Raw genomic sequence first — 6,315 nt, 5'->3', positions numbered from 1 at the left:
CCAACAGCATATTGAGCTCTGAGACCAGTTATTTTCAACAGGAAGTTGGGTAAGTACTTGATGAATGTCAGTACTGGGGTTTCATAAAGAGACTCCCTGATTGGCTTTTAATCTCATCCATTAAAGAGCAGGCAGGGTTGCTGTCGGTTGGGGGTGAGAGTTGGGTCTGTGTGGCCATTTGTACACCAGAGAAGTCTTTGTTCATGGATCATTCCCGTCAGCTCCCTCCAGGCCTGCCCCAGCACCTCCACGCTTAATTAAAATCTCACCCCCTGTAGCTTTGTCCATGAGAAACCAACTCCAAGTTGAAGGCCTTTCCCAGAAAACCCCTATTGCTTCCTCAAATGCTTTTCCCAAGCTTCACACCGGCCTATTAGGGGGGATTCAGGTCGTTTTTGTTGCCATTTTGGCAGAGTGTGCTATCTGTTGCCAGAGATCTATGTGGGAATGGTTTTATCTGGCCGCCTTAGTTCAGTTTTTCAAGAGTTTGCCATAAAGTGGAGGGGCAGGGGGTTTAACTGTGATATGCTTTTCTTGAGCGCCTCTCCGAACTTGGACCAGGCACTGGCCTTTACCTCTGCTCTGGGAGACATGAGCTTTGCCAGGGCCAGGGCAGCTGGTTTTCCTGAGGCTAATTGGAGGATTAGAATGCCCCTGGAAGCACCGCTTCCCCAGCGTGCTAAGAGACAATACTACAGCATAATGAACCACTTCAAACCCTGGTGAGAAATCCCAGCCATATTTGTTCCCATTATCAGCCTTTAATTTGCTCCCTCGTAGAAATGTATAAATGCACCAGTAATTTGGTCACAAGAGTCCTGTTTGCCTGCACACACAAGCTCAGAGATAGCTTGGAGTGGTAAGTGCTCTCGGCATGTCTTGTGCGGAAGCATCCGGTTTTTTTTCTTTGAAAGGAATGCCAAACAGCCTGGCAGAGATCAGAGCATCCCTGACCCCTTGACTTGTCACTTCCCTTCTCCTAATTGTCCTTCATTCCAGCAAACTCTATTTTAAAGTTTCCTGTGCTTTGTTCGTAAAACCATCTATGAAACACTTATTTCCCCATACAGCTGTGACGTTCCCAGTTAAATGCACCCGTAACAACATCCGACAAACCTTGTGATACTGTAGAGGTAATCACAGGTGCTGCCTGCTGCGGTAAGGAGAGTTGAACATTTACTGACTTCGACCCCCAGTCATTTAGGTCAGAGGTTGTGTCATGACCCAACAATGGGCCACAGGTCTGATCAGATAAGATTTCAGACAGCAGTGGAAAACAATGCTAAATGCTAAAACAATGCTACATTTTCTTACCCTTGGTAAGGGTAAGAAAATAAATAGGCTGATCAACTTTTAAAAAGGAGGAGAAAACATATATATTTTATTGTTGATGTCAACGGCTGTGCATTCAATCAAGCTCTAAGGTATTTTGGTGCGATTTCATCTGTCACTTGGTAGAAGCTCACCAAATTAGCCAGATGACAACATGGACAGGTTGAATTACATTTCCTCATCTTCAAAAAGCATGAACAAGTCTACTAAAGGTTAAAGAAAATACACAAACTACATTAAATATTAGTTCCCATGTTCACTTACTGGCTGCCGAGAGCATGAATATTATAAAATATAAACAATGTTGGTGGGTTCATGACTCAATGTCCTATGTTAAATGTGGGTCCTGAAGCAAATTCAGTTAGTAGAGATAATTGTAGGTGCCGTCTTTCATTGTAGGAAAAGTTTACCGTTGGCTGTCTTCATCCCCTAATCGTTCAGACAACTGCGCAACGTCAGACTGATGATATCGGCACTCTGATTTCCCATGGCACAAAGCGTAGCACGTGGGAGGCAGCGCATGCAGCAACCATATCAGGCAATGTGTGCCAGGGGCCCGCTCTGAGCAGCGCTAACTGTTTCATTCACTTTATTGTGTGGGGTGGTAATTGGCATTAAGCACTACTCTGGCGGCTTTAACCAGCTTCTTTGTGTGTGAAAGGGAGAGAAAGAGACAGCTAAAGCTGCCTTAGATCACTTTCCAGCCAACATTAGCTCGCATGGCAGGCCAGGGCCATTGTGCTATCTCGCTTTTGTTAGTCTTAAAGAGAGGGGCTTCAAACCGGTTCTGCCAAAAAAATTGGTTTCTGTTGATAGATTTATTTGCCAGGTAAAAATGCAGAGGCCTGTGGAACAGAAGGAGGTAGGGGGAGGGTTAAGAGAGGTTTGGGATAAATTAGAAAAGGAAAAGAGTGGGACAGGGACTGAGACATGGGCATTTGCCAAGACAGACATCAAAGCGCTCCCTTGATGTTTATTTTGAATGGGCACTAATGGTTTCAGAAGGCAAAGAATTGCATCAGGAAGACGAAAAGAAAGACCAAAAGACAGACAGACAGATGAACGGAGCCAGGCAGCTATCTTGTAAGGGCACAAATATTCTCATCTTGTGTCTCCAAAAAAGAAAAGAAAACTGGTAATAGTGGACATGCCAAGACCAGGTTATGATTACATTTTAGAGGAACAGTTCATCCAAAAATGAAAACTCCAACCTGGTCTCATATAATTACATTACTATCTACATATTTGCTAAATGATTTTTGCATGGCTTGTTTTACGTATAGTGGCAGTTTTCTGGTGAAATAAACACCATGAAGCGCTACAACAACAATGACATTCCCTTTTCACACATACAGTATGACTTGTAAGGTGATACATTTTAACATTTGCATTACATATAACTACATTTAAAGCTTGTTCCAGTGTGATCAAACTGAGTCCTGAAGAGCATGCAAGTCAAAATGTGAGCCGAAAATGTATTAGAAGCTACATAAAATGATGTGGTTGCTTCCTGTGCTTCAGGTTGCTTAGTGTTTTTCACCTAACATGTGCTTTTATGACACTATTGGTTTAATTTAGGTTTAAGGTTTCGGGTAGGGAGGTAAAACTAGATAGAGCATTCATTAACCTGAAAAACCTCTTCTGTTCGAGAGAACACTTAACTCGCTTTTTGTGCCACACAGTGGACAATTCACCTTGAATCTGCCGCAATAGGTGTAATAAACTACGTAATGTCATTTTGTAAAAAAACTTTGCTATTGTCATGTAATTTTTATGAGATCAGGCTTAAAAATCCTGTCATCACCCTCATGTTGTTCCAAACCCGCATGTTGTTGTTTTTTCTGCTGAGAATTGTTCATAGCTCATTTTCATATGCAACAACTTCACACAAAACGTCAATACACCATGGCATGCTTGATGTCGTGACAGCTATTTGCATTTAAACAGGCATGATCAAAGACGCTCGATAAGAAAAATTGGACTGTGCGCGTTCAGAGCTCGCGCACTCTGCTGATGGTGTCACGTCTGAGCGAAGCACATTTTGGGCTTAAACAATAATGGATTTTTGGTATGCACAGAAACCTGTTTAAGAGTTGATGCTTTTTAAAACCTTTTCTTTTGTTTAACTTTTAATGAACTTTCATTAAAAAATTGTTTTTTAAATATGCTGAAAACAACAATATGGGTGCAACAGTCAAAGACACAGTGCAGACAGATGCAAATATGCATTTGATGTGAACGGCCCCTTATTAACGAGACAAAACACTATTTCTCAAGTTACCTCTCAAAAAATAGCCTTTCGTTTTAACGGATTGTAAGTAAATATCCACATCACCAGCGTTATGTTTGTTCCCTGTGTTCTTAAGCATTGCAATACAGTTTTACTGAGTGAGAAACCAACCAAACATCATGAAGCCCCTTAAATTTAGCCATATTTGAAACTCAATCGGAAGAGAATGAACAAGCACCACAACATTATAAAACTGGTTTACACATAACGCACATCCAACACATTGCATCTGAATATATTAAACTGTTCATCTCAAGCACAACTGTTAACACTCAGCACCATGAACTATTAAACAGTCATGACATTTGAAATATTCATGAATGAAACAGTTTACTTTAGTTTTAGATCATGTCCAAATTCTTCAATAACAGTTATTTTGCATAGCTTGAAAATTATTATGACTAGTTCACAAACAATCCACACTGACATGAGCTGACAAAAATACACATACATAGTCCAAAGCACAGTGAAATGATGCATATTGAAAAAATAAACCTTGACCTCTAGAAAATGTAACAAAAATCTCATAATTTACTGTAGGTGCACTGATGTTCACATAGCCGGAAACACACAGGATCAGACAAAGACGTACATCTAGTTCATGTTTACATACACCAACAATTAAAAATATCACAGATGTGCAAAAGAACAAGTTCATGAAGCATTTTTGCTCAAACCAACAAGATGCAGCAGCTGAATGAAAGAGAATGACATCTTTTCAGGGTTGTAACTTGAAATTGCGTCTTTTAAAAGCAGCGAGATACATGACAGTGATCAAAGATTCTGTGTTGTTCATGTTTATATACAGTACAAATTAATAAAAAATAGTCCCCTTTGGTGTTCAGTAGTTAGCCAAGGGTGCGATGACGCATGTTGTGGGATATTCTCAGGGAAGTTGTTTCTCAGTTTAGTTGGTGCACTCATGGTACACACAGTCCATACTGCTGCAGGTGCCACTGCACCATTGTGTTGGCACATAATACAGGTTTTGTTTATTAAATATTCGTGAGACCACTAATTGTAAGCGCAATTTTTGAGCCAGCACAAAGTGCAAATGGGTGTGGGTTTGCACTACTGTGGGTGTATTGCATGTAAATGAAATGGCACAAAGCGCAATTTGCTATTTTCCTAAAAATTTGATCATTGCACTTAGACATTTCAATACCATCTCTTAAGTCCAAATTAATTCCCTGCATTTGCAGTTTGGAGATTTCACAAGCAGCTGGTAATAAAGTCAAAATAAATTCCAAATTCTGAAAGTACAGAACATCAAATAATGCACTTGACGATCGCTGTTGAAGCGATCGGTCATGGTTTATTTTTTTTGAATTATTATTATTATTTTTATTTTTATGTTTAAGTCATTGCAAAAGGGGCCAGTGTCTCTCCAAACTCATTTTGAAATCTTCCATTTTGAAAAACAAATACAGCCAAGGAACAGGAGCTATAAAAAGAACAAGCATGTTTGCATGCTTGTGGGTCCTGGAAGTAGGTAAAAAGCAGCAGAAAGTGTACCACGCTGCCGCAGTCTCTCTGTGAGTGCAGACGATAGGTGACTGTCATGTCTGCACTCGCTGCAGCACCTCACTTCAATCCCCTCATGGTGTTTTGCTTCATTTTTATTTGAGGTGGGGCAGATAAATTGTGTGTGACCGCTTCAGGCGAGACTTTAATGTCATATCACCTTTAAAACTCATCCAAAATCTCTTGGCTTTTTTGCAAAGCCTGAAAACCCTACTGAATCCAGATCTATTCTATTTTTCAATCTTTTCCTCTTAATTTCTAGTAATAAAAATGTTTTTTTGCATTTGTAATTCAGTTTTAAAATGTGTAAAATGTCATAACTTTTGTCAGTCCAGTCAAGTAATGAATATAAAAAAGAGTTATATAATCGTGGCTGCAGCTACATCCATTTCATTGGAAATGGATGGTGCTCTGGTTGTAGGCTGCTCATTTTGGCAAATGTAGTAGGTCTTCCAGTTATTCTATACATACAGAAAATGTGCATATTATGCACAGTATATACACCAGTCAGCCACAACATTAAAATGACCTGCCTAAATATTGTGTATGTCCCCCTTGTGCCACCAAACCGTGGCAACCCGCATCTCAGAATGCTATTCTTCTCACTACAATTGTACAGAGTGGTTATCTGAGTTACTGTAGACTTTGTCAGTTCAAACCAGTCTGGCCATTCTCTGTTGACCTCTCTCATCAGAGAGGGATTTTCACACACAATAGTCTCTAGAATTTACTCAGAATGGTGCCAAAAACAATAAACGTCCAGTGAGCGGCAGTTCTGCGGATGGAAATGTCTTGTTGATGAGAGAGGTCAACAGAGAATGGCCAGACTGGTTTGAACTGATAAAGTCTACAGTAACTCAGATAACAACTCTGTACAAATGTAGTGAGAAGAATATCATCTCAGAATGCTGTTCTGTGATCTGAGTTGGTGCTGTTTTGGCAGCACGAGGGGAACCTATACAATATTAGGCAGGTGCTTTTAATATTTCTGTCTACTATCTGTTTGCCAGTCAGCTCACTCACATATCATATGACTCAACATAGATTTATATTCTATATTCACGTTACACTTTACATTAATGTTCTCTTTGTAAAGGGATTATAAAGGGGTTTATCAATTACTAATAATTCATTCAAAAATTCATTATAAATCATTAGTATGCATTTAA

Source organism: Xyrauchen texanus, chromosome 12 (genome assembly GCF_025860055.1).
Source record: "Xyrauchen texanus isolate HMW12.3.18 chromosome 12, RBS_HiC_50CHRs, whole genome shotgun sequence".
Lineage (NCBI taxonomy): Eukaryota > Metazoa > Chordata > Actinopteri > Cypriniformes > Catostomidae > Xyrauchen > Xyrauchen texanus.
Note: the sequence above shows the minus strand (reverse complement) of the source record.